Genomic DNA, 16,430 nt, shown 5'->3' with positions numbered 1-16,430 from the left:
AAAAAGAAAAATACATTTTTCAAAAAGTTTCTAAATATACCTTACTGAACTAAATTATAATTTAAAGTGGATTTTTTGCCCCCAAGATAAATGAAGTGCATGCATATAAATGCCACACACACACAGGGCACAAAATCAATGTCATTAATATCATATAATTTTTAGGAATTTTTCACGAGTACAAATCTTGCTAATTAAAAAGATTATTTTTTCTATATAAAAGCTTCATAAATTATCAGCATATATGAAATTTTAAGTATAAGGAAAATAAACATAAATGAAATTTTAAGTTTAAGGAAAATAAACATAAAATAAGAAAACAGTATAAACAAATATAAATACGGGTGGCATCTGAAGAGAAATATCAATTTCTGATACTTTGTCAACATTGAAATGCCATGATAACATCGTGATGTTTCCAAAATATTAAAGGTATTTGTGACCATGATATGTGTTTGTCTGTGTTCATCTGTGTAAGAGTGTGTGTGTTTGTATGTGTGTGTGTGTGTGCGCGCGTTTGCATGCGCATGTTACTAAATCTTCATGATAATATCATGCGACTGAGATGAAGTAAATAAATAGTCAGTGCCATATATATTCGTGATAAGTATTGGAATAATAATATCATAAAAGAAACTCATTTCAAGTGACCAACCGGCACTTAACTTCATAAAATCACACCCACCCACACACACACACACACACACACACACAAACAAATTATGTCTTTGGTATAGCTGTGTACATCGCAGATTTTGTAATTCATTGCTGATGCGCTTTTAAATAGATCTGGCCATAGATAGATTTATCATAGTATTTATACCAATAAATTTACATATCATTTAAATGAAAATAAAAAATTTTACATATTAAAGTATGTTTTAGAAAAAGATTAAAAAGAAGGTCCAAATTGCACTAAAATGTAAAAAAAAAAAAGTCTCTTCACTTCCAAAAGTTAAGAAAAACCATGTTTTATACGTAATGAACGCTGCTAAATCCATATAAGTAATGGTGCGATTTACTTGAAAATGCACGAGTATGAGATTGTACTTGCCGATAAAGTATGAGCATCTCCACTACAGTTACCCCCTCCCCCCAACACACACACACACACACAACAGAGAGAGAGAGAGAGATTTATAAGTTAAAAATCAAGATGATCAACCCTTACCCATACAATAACCTGGAGATCTTGTGGGGTGCCTAGGGTTTTCAAAGAGTCACATGCTTTCATCATCCTCCCATCACTCACACACTCACAACAAACCCTACCCATTTCAATTTTTTTAAATGAAAAGATGTTAAAATATGGAGTGCAAGAGTAGTTTGGTAGGACTTACCTATGAAAATCACATGGGCTCTATGAACCAGCGAATCAGGTTGTATTGATCTTCATCAAGGACCAATAGAAGAAGAGAGAGGGTACAGCACCTGCAACTCGCTTGAAGAGTGTAGGGGCTGTACTCTCTCTCTTCTGCCATTGGCCATGATGATGTTTTTTTTTTCATATTTAACCTAGAAACCCCCCACCGGCGTGGACACATCGTCACCGGCCGGTTTCGGTTGCGGGAAACGCCAGAGCTAGTACCCCCGACCCCAGAGCGCAAGGGTGATAACGCCTGAGGGAATCAAAACCCCGACTGCTCGTATGGCAGCTGAGGCCCGTTCCAACTATGCTAACTCCATTGGCCATGATGTTGAGAGAGAGAGAGAGAGAGAGAGCTGTGCTAGAAGGTTGATTCTTTCTTGGTATATAAAGTGGTAGTGATCCATATTAGAGTAATTAATCCCTCAAAATTCATCTTAATCTCTTGTCTTTTTTCCCCATGGGTGGGCCATGCCTGTGAGAAACGACAAATTAAATAATGCAGTATGGTTGAAACTTATGCAATGTGAAGGTGGTAGAGGCCGGGGAGGGCCCCAAAGCCTTCACTCCTTTCGAATTAATTATGCTATTGCACTCAGCCCAGTCAGGGATTTTTTTTTTAAATGATGAGGAACCCTCAGCGAGAACCGGGTCACATAATGGGCATGCCTCCCTGTGAGGTAAACCACAGCTGGGTAACAGACACCCACCAGTTAAAGGTACCCGCACACCCGGTCAGGGATTATTGATGAAGCCTATTGGACAGGGTGAGGTTTATGGCTTTCATTTTTCGCTAGACGCAAAAGTGCCGCCTATTGGACAGGGTGAGGTTTATCGCTTTTTTTTTATCACTAGATACAAAAATGCCGACAGCATGAGGTTTGGCTTTCACCTAACACCCAAAACCAAGTAATTCGACCCATTATCCATGACTGTCCAAGTTATTTGATGACACTTCTTGTGCAAGGGAAGCACACTTAAGTGTGTAATTACATTGCACCTGATTTCAATCCTGCCACCTCATTTTCCCATTAGATATTTGATGACACTTCTTGTGCAAGTGCACACAGCCTCTCTCTCTCTCTCTCTCTCTCTCTCTCTCCACCCAATGTCACTATTCTCCTTGGGCTATTTGATGACACGTCCTGTGCACTAGTATGAATACACATACAGATATCTCTCCACCCAATGTGACTATTCTTCTTGGGCTATTTGATGACACGTCCTGTGCACTAGTATGAATACACATACAGCTCTCTCTCTCTCTCTCTCTCTCTCTCTCTCTCCCTCCAATGAAACTCCATATCCTCCCTCCCCCCCCCAACACACACACACACCTCTCTATCTCTCTCCTGCCTGAGTTTGTTTTAGTAAAGGGAGCTGAAAAAAGGAGCTATAAAATGTTTTGCGTCATAAGAATATGAATAATAATGACAAAGATTTTATGATACGAGTACATATATGAGATGATAAAGTAAAAAAATGCACAATAAGTTTTTCACTTTTAATAAACTTTTATTTCCTTAGAAAAAATTGCACAAATAAGTGACCAATCAAACTGATCATGTTGGAAACTTTCTGCCAAATAAGAAAGTTATCTAACGTTTTCCCGTTTTCATACCCTCTTGGCCAACATTTGTACCTCATTATCACTTGCAGAACTTCCAATTCACAAGTTCCCAAGATATTTTTTCAAAAAAGAAGAAAATTTCCAAGATAATTTTCAAGTGTACGACCAGACCACGACATAAACACCACCAGGAGGGAGAAGCGTTCACTATTCCTCCCACTATTCCTTGTTTCATCCATACCCCACCTCAAAGTCCAGCCAAAATAGTTTCGTTTTTATCTAAAAGATGTCTCCACATGTTGGTTCCGGATCCAACTTAGTAGACTTGGACCCGACAGATCAAGTCCATATGAGAGTATCCACATAGATTTGAACGGCTCATTCTTGTTCTAGAGTAGGGGAGTGTCAACGGGTCGGATCTGGTTCAGACCCAAGTAGGACCAAACCCGTATCTGATTTAAGGTGCTGGTACCAGGTCCCTCTTTCAAGTCAGATCCACCATAAGAGAATCCATACCTGGGTCCTATAAGGACTACATGAACAAGACCTAGATCATACTGGGTAAAATAATACTTTTATCCTTTTATCTTGAAAATTTGTGGATCCTAATTGGAATTTGGGTCGAGCTCAGGTCTGGTATGAAATTTCACAAACCATACCCAGATCCATGTATTATTAGGATCCTTTGAGTCTGACCCAGATTCTAATCAGTCCTCCTTTATCATCAAACCCCGATCCTATAGGGTTTGGTACTGGTCGGGTCCGCATCTAACCGGATCCCATCGACACCCCTATAGAATAGAGGAATTGAAGTATAAGCAATTTAAAAAAAAAAGTTGATGCAAATGACATTGTTCCTAAAGGTTGCATGTTCAATACGACAACATGAACTAAAATAAGAAACCACTAAAACTTGTCGTTTGAGTTTTCTTCGAAGCTGGTATTGAAGGGCCTAAACTCGAATGCTAAGCCTTCTTGTGTCGAGCTATCTCAAGGTCTTAGCGAAACTCACACTCCCCCTCCACTCTATGCAATCTTTTTTTTTTTTTGAAAGGCAAGCTGGGGTTAGACAGACCCTACCAGTTATACAATGATACCATTGGGATTCGAACTTGCAATGTCCCAACACAAGGTAACGTGCACTAGCTGCTCCTACCATACAAGCGGAGCCCCTGTTGGTCAATCTATGCGATCTTACTTGAACTTTCACAACAGTTATTCCATGGATGCAATCTTCTTGACCCCCTGGAATCTTTGCAGTGAGAAAAAATAGGAATTCCAGCAATGGGAAGGCATCAAGCTGGTTCCCGGTCGCAAAGCCTGAGCGGAACCCAGTCACTCTTGGCTTGGTTGGTCACTCTTTCTTTCCTGTCCCAACCATGTGTAGATCCATTATATTAAACTCATTTAAACCATGATCTTAGCCAGATTGAAACTAATAGGTTTTATACATGCTTCCTCTGACTTTTAGTGCGCCTAGATCTACATCTCAATAAGATCCGCGCGCTTTGGCTTTGGATCTACAACTCAATCCACTGTAGAAATTGAATCACGTATATTATGTGGATTCATATTACAATGTTGGACCATAAATTTAGGCTCCATAGTGTTTTGGCTATCACTACAAGAAAATCGTGGATTAGTGACGGCTTATATCTATCATTAATCCGTCGCTAAGCCATCGCTAAACTTTTAGCGACGGATTAGCGATGGATAGAGGCCATCGCGATTTTTTGCTCGCTAATTAGCGGAAAAACTTATTTATCGTTAATTTCGTCGCTAATTTGCGACAGATTAGCGACGGACATTATCCGTCGCTAAATTTAAAAAAAAATAAAAAAAAATGATCCCTGTCGGGCGGTATTCCGGCAGCAATAAGCCGGACTTATACCGCACCCGACAGGCATTGCACAGAATGATCACTCTGCCTCGTCGCCGGACTTGTATCGTCCTCCGTGAACCGGTGCTCTCCGGCATCGCCGTCCTCCGTGAACCGGCGTCGCCCTCCTCCGTGAACCGATGCTCTCCGGCGCCGTCCTTCATGAACCGACGTCGTCATCTTCCATGAACCAGTGTCGCCGTCATCTTTCGTGAACCAACGTCGCCGTCCTCCGTGAACCGGCGACGACCGTCCTCCGGCATCGCCGTCCTCCATGAACCAGCACCGTCATCTTCTGTGAACCGGCGTCGCTGTCCTCCGTGAACCGATGTCGTCGTCCTCCGTGAACCGGCGTCGTCGTCCTCCGTGAACCGGCGCCGACGTCCTCCAGTGATCGCCGACCGTCCTCCGGCGTCGCCGTTCTCCACTCTCCAACGCGCTCTCCGACGTCGACGTCCTCCGAAGAAGTCGGTTTAAATCGAGCGCGATCGATTTAAATTTCGAACGAGGAGAGAGAGAAAATTTCGCGCTCGGTTTAAATCGAAAATTAGCGAGGGATTTTTTCCGTCGCTAATTAGCGACGGATTAGCGACAGAAAAATTCTCTCGCTAAATCCCTCGCTAAAATGTTTTTCTTGTATTGAGAATTAGCGACGAAACAATTATTGTCGTTAATCCGTTGCTAATTAGCGACGAATTAGCTAGAGAAAACTTCATCGTTAATCCATCGCTACTTAACGACGGATTCATGAAGAAAGTTTTCTCTAGCTAATCCGTCGCAAATTTTGGTCGCTAATTAACATTTTTCTTGTAGTGTATGTCTAACATTAAAAGTAAATAAAAATATGGTTGATATGAGATAGCTGGACATTAGGTGATCAGACTATCATAACTATCATAAAATTTGATAAACTATACCGGGGTCCATGTATTATTTGGACCTGGGTCTTAATTGGGTCTTCTTATTTATCATCATAACCGGACCCTAAAGGGTTTGGTTCGGGTAGGTCCGGGTCTGGGTAAACCCGAACCGTTGAGACCGGGCCTATTCACATAGTCTCCCCTGTCAGAAGCCCCTGTGAGCAGTTGTCCTCTAACTTTCCTATCGAGAAGAAATGGATAAACACAAAGGATGTGCAATTTGAAAGCCTGGGTCCCCCAGTCTTTTCTCATATATAGCTTGGAAAGTGACCTTCCAAGCCACTAGGGAGGCTTTTGATAACCAAACCCTGACCCACAACCTGACGATGCTAAGACAAGTTGCACCAAGTACTTTGAACCTGTGGCCTATCATTTACATCATGTCTCCATGGCAGAGCACCCTTTTCTTGAGCATCTTGAATAATCCCACTGTGCTCTCACTGATGGGCATAAGGGGAGCCACCCCAGGTGTTTGTCTTTTTCAATTTGGGACTTTAGGCTCCATAGTGGAAGGAACTTTAGCATGATAGACCCTCCAATATGTCCTGGCGATGGGATTGCACACAAACGATAGCTTGACAAGGCCCCTAAAAGTGAAGATTGAGACTAGGGTTTCCTCATTAGGCAACTATGAATAAGAAAGGACCCAAAAAATGGGATAGCATTAAAGTATGCTCAGCTTAATGCTCATCAGTCCACACCAATTATATTTCCACTACCACCACTAGCCACCTCCATCATCATCATCACGATGACAACACATATGAGCAGAGATTGAGAGAGAGAGGATATTGTCATGCATATTAATTTTCATATTCTCACATTGTACTCAACAATAGGAATGGCAGTGGACCTGGGGAACGGTCCCTGCCCGGTTTGAACAGGGGATGAAGGACATGAAATGTGATGAAGGTTAAAATCAAAACCCGTGCAGGGATGGACTTATGCTTTTCTCCTCCCGCTCTGTCCCCGTCCCGATACCCGCCTTGCCCCCGCTCCACCTTGTCCCCAATCCTTCTTTAGGGATGGCAGTAGACCGAGGGAAAATGGGGCCCTGCCCCACTTCGCCCCGTTTAGACCGGGGATGGAGGTTAAAATCAAACCCCGTGCAGGAATGAAGGAGGGGATGGAGGGTAGGATTTTGAGACGGGGCGGGCCTCCTCCCGGGTCCATTGCCATCCCTACTCAACAAGTTCCTTTTAACCCTTGCTTCCGCTTTTGCCATATATATATATATATATATATATATATATATATATATATATATATATATGAGTTACCAACTGATATAAAAAAAAATAACGGAACTCATATTGTAAAATGACCAAATATTGACCCTAGCAACCTTTCCATCTTTTTTCTATAACCCATCGCCTCTAATATTTTTAAAACAAAGGCAAGGGTAGTCAAGGCAAAAAAAATTGAGTCTTCATAACTTTTTTTTTTTTAATGACCACCATGTCCAAGTGATTTTCGAGTGTCAAGATTATTTTTTGGGGTAGTGTGACTTTTTTCCGGCAAAAAATTGTGCTACTTACATGGCAGTCTTGTAAATTTTAACAAAATAAGGTATCTCTCTCTCTCTCTTTCTCTGTGTGTGTGTGTGTGTGCGGGCGCGCTTTATTATACATATTTTTCTTCTCCTTGTTACACATCCATCTTATTCTCTCCATCTCCACTCAATTCGTCCCAAACTAGACAATCCATCTTTTCTTCTTGAAGTTCTTTTCTCATTTGATTTGGTGAATTTTATGAAATTCTTTTAACTTTTAATTATGATCAATCATCTATATACATCTGTCTTTTTTTCTGATTCATCGTCATTTCCCTGATAATCATTTGATTTGGTGAATTTTATAAAAAAAATCATTTTCATTTATGATTAATTATCTGTATTCATGTGGGTTTTTTTCTTTCTGATTTATCATGATTACCCTGTTAACATGGTTGCCGAGAATTCTATATTTTATTTCCAGATACAGATTATTGATGTAAAATCCAACTGTATATTTAAATTGGATTATTCAATTATGGTTTTTCTTATTCATCTCAAGATTGACAGCATCTATGGCTGTTCCTTCAGTCTGCTTGTGGTTCATTTCATGCTCAAAGTAGATGGAAGTTGATAGTTGCTTGCTATCATGTGTAGTAGGGCTGAGAAACAAGCCGAGCAGAACAATGTATTTTTTATAAAGAAGCCAGCTCGAACTTAGCTCATTTAACTCAAACTTGGCTTGGCACGTCACAAGAATGAGCCAAGTTTGAACACTTCAAACTCGTCTCGTTCTGCTCGTTTACCAGCCCTATGTCCACGTGCCTTTGAACATAATATTATAAACCACTTATTTCTAAACAATGACCTGTTTTGGTTACCACCGAGGTGGTATCCCATGTGGTAACCGGGGTCCTGTGCCAAGCTGAAGGCCCAGGTTCGAATCCCTCAGACACATGGAACTTAAAATATCTGGTAGGGGTCTGACTAACCCAGCTTGCCTTTCAAAAAAAAAGAAGACCTGTTTTGGTTTTAGAAAGCAACCAGATGACTGGTAAATTTCTTACCAGCATTCTAAATGTATTCCCAAACAAGGGTTTCATTTATTAAGTAGAAGAATGGGTGGTACTTTACACGTTTGTTACTGTTTATACCTTTAAATATAAATATTTACAATGTAGCTGTGGTAAACTAATATAACACAACCAACCAACAATGTATTAGCTTGTCTGGTAGGAACAGCTAATACACGTCACCTTGTGTTGGGACGTTGTAGGTTCAAAACCCAATGGTATAGTTGTATATCTGTCCAACAATACTCTCATTTCATATATATATATATATATATATATATATATATATATATATATATATATAGTTATCCACTGTTGTGGGACACTCTACCGCCCTGATCGTGTGTGCGATCAGCTGAGGCTACTGTTTAAAAAAAAAACCTTTAGCAGCCGTTTTCTACCGCCGATAAAGGCCATTTTTTTTCAGGCAGACCCTCGCTAGATGCCTTTATATCATACAACCTGACGCGCTGGGCCGTCTGATGTTCCTTCATGGGAAGGGCGTTCACTGTTATGCTCTTCTATATATATATATATATATATATATATATATATATATATATATATATAGAGAGAGAGAGAGAGATTAGGCTGCTGCAGGTATGGGGATTAGACTGCTATTTGTGCCATTAAGGTCGTGAGGTAACTGTATTTCGTTTTGATTTGTGGATTCATTGTTTTGCCCACAGCTTGACTATCCAAAAAAATATATAAGAAAAGTCAAAATTAACTTGGCCAACATACTCGATTATACTCTTCCACGCTTGGAGATACTCTATTTTCATGTTTACTTATCTATTTTTTTCTTTATTTTTGCCTATCTTCTCACCTTAATTTTGATGATGTTTACATATAAAAAGTGGTACCATAAAGTGTAACATGCATCGAATGTTGATGAACCATTCAACTAATATATTGCAATGAATGTGCCACTTGTGTATGATATGCATGAGCAGCATTCTTTTCCATTTGCCATCTCAAATGGACGAGGAATACATTTTCTTGGAATTATTCTCTTCGGAAATAAGCTAGAAATATTCCTTTGTTTGTTTCAGCATTTTCATTTGAACTATATGTCATTTGCTACCTTTGGAAGGTCCCACAATGAAAATTTATGGAGCAACTTTTGAAAATTAGGACATGATGGCACAAATCTTTTTTAACTTTTAATCAATAAAGAGCATGCTTTTAGTATTTTGATACATAAAAGTTTTTTTTATTATAATACTATTAAAAAGTATTAAATGATATTAAAATTATTAAGATAGTGCCCTTACATGTCAGTGTTTCCAACTCTCACCTAGTAGTTCTTCGTTCTTCATTAGTTCTTTGCTGGACTCTCTTGTTTTTCTTCTTGTTCGATGAAAATTTTGCATTGTACTTTGCTATTATTCTTGTTACTCTTTTGTTTGATTACATTGCCTAAATGTAGTTTAAATGTCTGAAACATCATGCACATCCGATGTTCATATTTTATGAGACATGGGATGAACTTCATTGGCTTTCTTGTTCTTTATTAATTTTAAGGATCTCAGCTGGAATGTGTCCTCTTTGTGTTGGTAAATGAGTTGAGTGAAAGCCTATTTAGGTCTATGTACTTGTCAATTCAAATTAAGTTCATTACAAGGTCTACTTGAGCCTAAGGTGGCACTATTAATAAAAAAAACTAACTATATTATTTGTTATTATATTTTAAAATATCAAGCACATTCTTAATTTAGACCCAACTTGTACCATTTATATTCCCAATTATACCTATTTTATGTGTGTGTATAAACTTAATTTTGATACTTTTGAGTCTTTCGTAAATAAAAGTCATAGATATGATCTATAAGCATTTCTTATATATCATATGATTATGAAGTACATGTGATTTTTGAATCATGTGATCAGGGGCGTAGCTAGGATTCATGTGAGGCGGGGGGGGGGGGGGGGGGGGTAGCGGGGCAAACAGGGGTGTAGCAAAAAAAAAATGGTGTGCTAGTATGGGGTTCGGGGGGCAGCGTCCCCGGAAATTGTTTTTTGAGATAAAATAAAAAATGGCTAAAATTATTAATAAAAATCTATTTCATATGGACAAATCAAACGATTTGCTGCAGTCAGGACTGGGCTACAAAAATGGATAAAAATCTATTTCATATGGAATCAGGGCTGGGCTGGGACTGGCTTAAATTTTTTTTTTTTTAACTGGGCCAGGAGGCAGGACTGGGCTACAACTCAGTTCTGCCCCCCCCCCCCTCCCCAACAGCTCTGCCTATGCACGTGATTGTGAGGTACATGTAGTTTTTGTCATGTGATTTTTTAAAAAATCAATAGCCCACAAAGGTGTGATACAAGGGCAAGGAAAACAAGTTTTTGAATCATGTGATTGTTAAGTACATGTAATTTCATAATTCGTATAAAATTAATGGCACACAATGGTGTGACATGAGTGTCAGGTAAAAATATCAAAATATTGATGCATCCATTAACCTCATATGGACACCTTAAATTTTCTTTGTTACACCTATTTAATAGACTCCAAAGCTACATGGTTGAGACTTTAAAGTGTGCATTATTTAAACACATTCAAAGTTCACCATGTTTTGAAAGTAAATCAGTTCTTAAGTTTTCTTCAACTTAACTTACTGAGAGTTGGCAGTTTTTTGAGCTCTCTCTCTCTCTCACACACACACATAAACACACATAATATCAATAGCTCCTAAATGGTTGTATGCCCTCAATGTTGACCTAACACTAAAGAGAAAAAGATGCATCTTATGATTTATTATATTTTTGCATCAAGATTAGGTGATTTTGTTGTTGTTGATTTCATAGAGAACATGTGATCATTGCTTCATTGGTTTGGTGAGGTAAAACTTTGTCTACCACTGAACCTTTTCTTCTTTCTTATAACTGATTTTGCTTTCGATATGTTATTCGTAGATTTATGTTTTTTTTTTTCACATGTGATTTTGATGTTTTTTTTTTATATGTACATGAACCTATATCATACTATTTTGATGAAGTCAATGTTATTTTTAATATATGTTCATTCTTCATATTTTATTTTGAGTTTCCAATGCAATGACAAGCATGAATCATAACTATTGTTTTTAAAGAAAATTTGTTTATTCATATGATGTTTTGATTTTTTTTTCACCTGTTGTTAAGGTGTGTATGAAAAAGGTGCAGGATCCGACCCGATCCATGTCACCGTCCATGTATGTAAAAATGTATTTAGTTATCGGGTCTGGATTACATCTTTACATACATGGACGGTGACATGGATCGGGTCGGATCCTGCACCTTTTTCACCCCCCCTCAAGTTGATCATGGTTTTGGACCATGAACAACTTGCTTTTAAGCATCCAAAAGCGATCCTTGGTTAACCCTTTTGTAAATATGTCTGCAACCTGTCTTTCAGTACTGACAAACTCAGGTTCAATCTCTTTTTCTTCAACCTTCTGTCTCACAAAGTGTTGGTCGATCTCAATGTGTTTGGCACGACTGTGATGTACTGGATTGAATGACATATTGATAGCACTTTGATTGTCACAGAGCAAGGTAGTGTGGGAGATCTTTTCTCCTACTTCAGTTAGAAGATGCCTGATCCATGTGACTTCGGCAGTGGCAGCAGCCATGGATCTATATTCAGTCTCAGTGCTTGATCTAGCGATAGCTTTTTGTTTTCTACTGCTCCAAGAGACTAAATTTCTTCCAATGAAGGCACAATATCCTGATGTAGATCTTCTTTCGTCGGGATCTCCTGCCCAGTCTGCATCACAATATACAGTAATTTCGTGCTCGTTTTGGCCATGGGACTGTGGTAAATATATCAATCCATCCCCAATAGTCCCTTTCAGATATCTAAGGATCCTCTTGACCGCTTCCATATGTCCAGTACATGGTGCATGCATAAATTGAGACACTTGGTTGACTGAATAAACAATATCAGGTCTAGTGAATGTGAGGTATTGTAACATTCCTATTATGCTGCGATACCTGGTGGGGTCATCACACAGATCTTGATGCAGCTGTCTTGGAGGAGGCGTGAAACAATGGCCACCGTGAAACAGTGGCCGAACTCTTTATTAATCTCAACAAGGATGTCGATAACAGAAGGAAATTCAATAACAATTAAAGAATGAAAAAAAAAGAAAGCAATAGGCAGAAAGAAAAACAGGAAAACTGCAGAAGGTAGAAGACGACTGAAGTTTTAATATTCTCTGCCTTCATGCAACCCTAGACAGGGCTTCTTAAAGACTGTTTACTGGACCGGGTCGTGGGTCCAGATTTGGATCCGACCCACGATCCGGGTCAGTATCTCTTCGCAGCTGGTTCTGGGGCGTGCGAGCTCCACCACGCCTAACGTAGGTGCGCAGGGGTACCTCCCTGCGTCGTGGCTCCGTCCCTGCAAGTGAGTCATATTCACGTGGTCCTTCATCTGCCCTGTGTGGTGGATCGGGTGGCACGATGGGCCCAATCGGGTCCTGCCCTGCATCATTCTCCCCTGGTTGGGAAGAAGTCAGTTCTGTCGACTTGTTGTTGCCACAGTAAACATATAGATCAGCCACGTTGAAAATAGGGGAAATATGCCAATCATCGGGCAGCTCAAGGAGGTAAGCATTCGAACCCAATCGCTGAAGGATCCTAAAAGGGCCATACTTCTTAGGACTTAATTTGCTATAGGTGCCTACAGGAAAACGCTCTAGACGTAGATACACCCAGACGAGTTGACCGACCTCGAACTGGACATCACGACGACTCTGATCTACGAAAGCTTTGTAGGTCTCATAACTTTCAACAAGTTTGGCCCGAACTTGTCTGTGAACGTCACGCATATACTCAACGGCATCAAAGGCATCCGGAGCTGGAGCTGAGAGATCTGACACAGGGGCTAGGTCAACGACATGGGTGGGGGACCGACCATACACTACTTTGGAACAGAGATTTACTAGTAGAACGGTTAATGGAGTTGTTATAGGCGAACTCGGCTTGAGGCAATATGAGATCCCAAGTTTTGACATTTTCGCCCACTAGACTCCGTAACAAATTTCCTAAGGTGCGGTTCACGACTTCGGTTTGGCCATCAGTCTGGGGATGATATGCACTACTGAACTGAAGCTTAGTTTTCAACAGGGCCCATAACGATTTCCAAAAGTGGCTCATAAAACGCGTGTCACGATCAGAAGTGATTGTATGAGGTAGACCGTGGAAACGGGCAACATCCTTGAAATAATATGAAGCGACTAAAGAGGCATCAGTGGTGCGCTTGCACGGAACAAAGATAGCCATTTTGGAGAACCGGTCAACAACTACTAAAATGGAATCAAAACGACGAGGTGTGCAGGGAAGGCCCACGATAAAATCCATGGATACATGCTCCCACGGTTGTTCAGGAATGGGTAACGGGGTGTACAGACCACTATTCTGACGATGACCCTTGGACACTTGACACACATGACAGCCTTGGATAAACTTGACGACATCTTTGCGCATTTTGGGCCAAAAGTAGCATTCATCCAAGAGAGCGAACGTCTTATCATGCCCTGCTAACCCGCCTTCATGTAATTCAGAAATCAACTGAAGTCTAAGGGAGAAATTGGGTACACATAATTGGTTACCACGGAAGAGGTAACCATTATGAATACAAAAACGGGGGTCGAGGTTGCGATCTGAAGAGGTGCACCCTTCCCAGACTTTGTGAAAATCAGGGTCCGTAGGGTATAACTCTTTGCATTGCTCAAAACCAATGACCTGCATCGACATAGTCATCAGAAGGTTGTTCTTCCTACTAAGAGCGTCAGCCACCTTGTTCAGGGTACCCGATTGATGCCGAAGCGAAAAGGTGTACTCCTGCAAGAAGCTGACCCACTTGGCATGACGAGCACTCAACTTTTTCTGACTGTTCAGGTACTTCAATGCCTCATGGTCCGTGTACAAGACAAATTCCTTATAAATGAGATAATGCCTCCAATAACGAAGGGCTTGTACAACGGCATAGAACTCAACATTGTAAGTAGAGTATTGACACCTAGCCTGAGTCAGCTTCTCGCTAAAGAAGGCGACAAGCCTACGATTCTGACTCAAGACGGCGCCAATCCCCACTTTAGAGGCATCACATTCAACCTCAAAGACTGCACTAAAATCTGGGAGGGCTAAGACAAGAGCACTGGTCATTTTGTCCTTGATGATCGTAAAGGCTTTGCTAGCCGCTAGCGTCCAATGAAAGCTAGTACCTTTTAGGCACTCTGTGATGGGGGCCATAAGGGTGCTAAAATTTCTCACGAAACGTCGGTAAAAGGTGGCTAACCCGTGGAAACTACGGATCTCTCCTATAGTCTTTGGGGTAGGCCAATCGACAATCGCTCGGACTTTAGCAGGGTCTGCCTTGACGCCATCAGAAGACACAATAAACCCTAAGAACACGACACTGGATGTCATAAATTCACACTTCTTGGCATTGGCATACAATTTTTCCTTTCTCAAAATATCTAAGACTTGACGCAGGTGACTCAAATGATCAGACAATGAAGAACTATAGACCAAGATGTCGTCAAAGTAGACGACAACAAACTTCCCAAGACACGGACGCAAGACTTGGGTCATCATGTTCATGAAGGTACTGGGGGCATTAGACAACCCAAACGGCATGACTAACCACTCGTACAATCCATCACGTGTCTTAAATGCCGTTTTCCACTCGTCTCCTTCGTGTATACGAATCTGATGATATCCGCTTTTTAAATCAATTTTAGAGAAAATGGAGGCACCGGATAACATATCAAACATATCATCTAAACGAGGAATGGGAAAACGGTATTTGACTGTGATGCGATTGATCGCACGGCTATCGACACACATGCGCATGAACCCATCTTTCTTAGGAGTGAGTAAGGCAGGCACGGCACAAGGACTAACACTCTCACGAATAAAACCTTTTTGTAGTAATTCCTGAACCTGTCTTAACAACTCAGTGTGCTCGGAGGGGTTCATGCGATAAGCGGGAAGGTTGGGTAGACTCAACCCGGGCACAAAATCAATGGCATGCTGAACCACCCTTGTTGAAGGTAATCCATCAGGAAGGTCATCCGGCATAACGTCGCGGAATTCCTCGAGAAGAGGGGCAACGTCCGCGGGAATGGACACAGATGAACTCATCACTGGCTTAACCACCAGGGCATAACAATATCCATCTTCCTGGCAGTGGTCCAGGAAAAGCCGGTACGAGAGACCTGCGAGTCGGGGGACTTGCTCAGGTTTATTCATTGTGGGGAAACCTGTCTCCCGGATAGGTAGAAGGACGATCTTATGGCCATTAAAGATAAAAGAGTAAGTGTTCTTGCGGCCATCGTGAGTGGTCTGGCGATCAAACTGCCAGGGACGTCCCAAAAGAATGTGACACGCATGCATAGGGGCCACATCACACCACACCTCATCATGGTAGTGTTCCCCCATGGAAAACCGGACTAGGCAACGCTGAGTGATGAGAACCTCATTTCCTTTCTTGAACCAGGCCATCTTATAGGGTTGGGACAACTTTTCGGTGTTGAGTTTCAAGGTCGAAACCACACTCTCAGACACCATGTTCTCACATGCTCCGGTGTCAATGATGACATCACAAGCGTGACCCTCACAGTTGCACCGGGTCCTAAAAATGTTATTCCTTAGCCATTTGGATGGAGCCGATTCTCGGGGTGTGGTCAACACATGACGGATGGACAACAAACTTTCGACGTTGCCGTCGAACTCTATAACTCCCCTCTCATCCTCAACCTCAACTAATGAATTGTCATCACTATCACTCTCACTTGCAGACTCAACAATCCCTTTAACCAGATGGGTGTTCTTGCTCATGGTCGGACACTTGGACGCGACATGTCCTAACTCTTGACACCTAAAACAACGAAGGGTCGACTCAGTAGGTTTGGTTTGGTTTTGAACCGGGTGTGGAAAGCTGGACCTGACTGGTCAGGTTTGCTAAGGTCTGTCCTAGGTTTTGAATCACTAGGGGGGCTTGCTCCCCTGGTTGGGAAACTGGGCTTGGATCGGCCGGAGGGCTCATTACGGGTCGTCCGATATTCCTGCCTCCGCTTCAGCTTGTCCTCGATGTTCATGGCATAACTGCTGGCTTGATCTAATGTTTCG

This window comes from Nuphar pumila, chromosome 4 (assembly GCF_984573655.1).
Source record: "Nuphar pumila chromosome 4, dmNupPumi1.hap1.1, whole genome shotgun sequence".
Taxonomy (NCBI): domain Eukaryota; kingdom Viridiplantae; phylum Streptophyta; class Magnoliopsida; order Nymphaeales; family Nymphaeaceae; genus Nuphar; species Nuphar pumila.
This window is presented reverse-complemented; position numbering follows the sequence as displayed.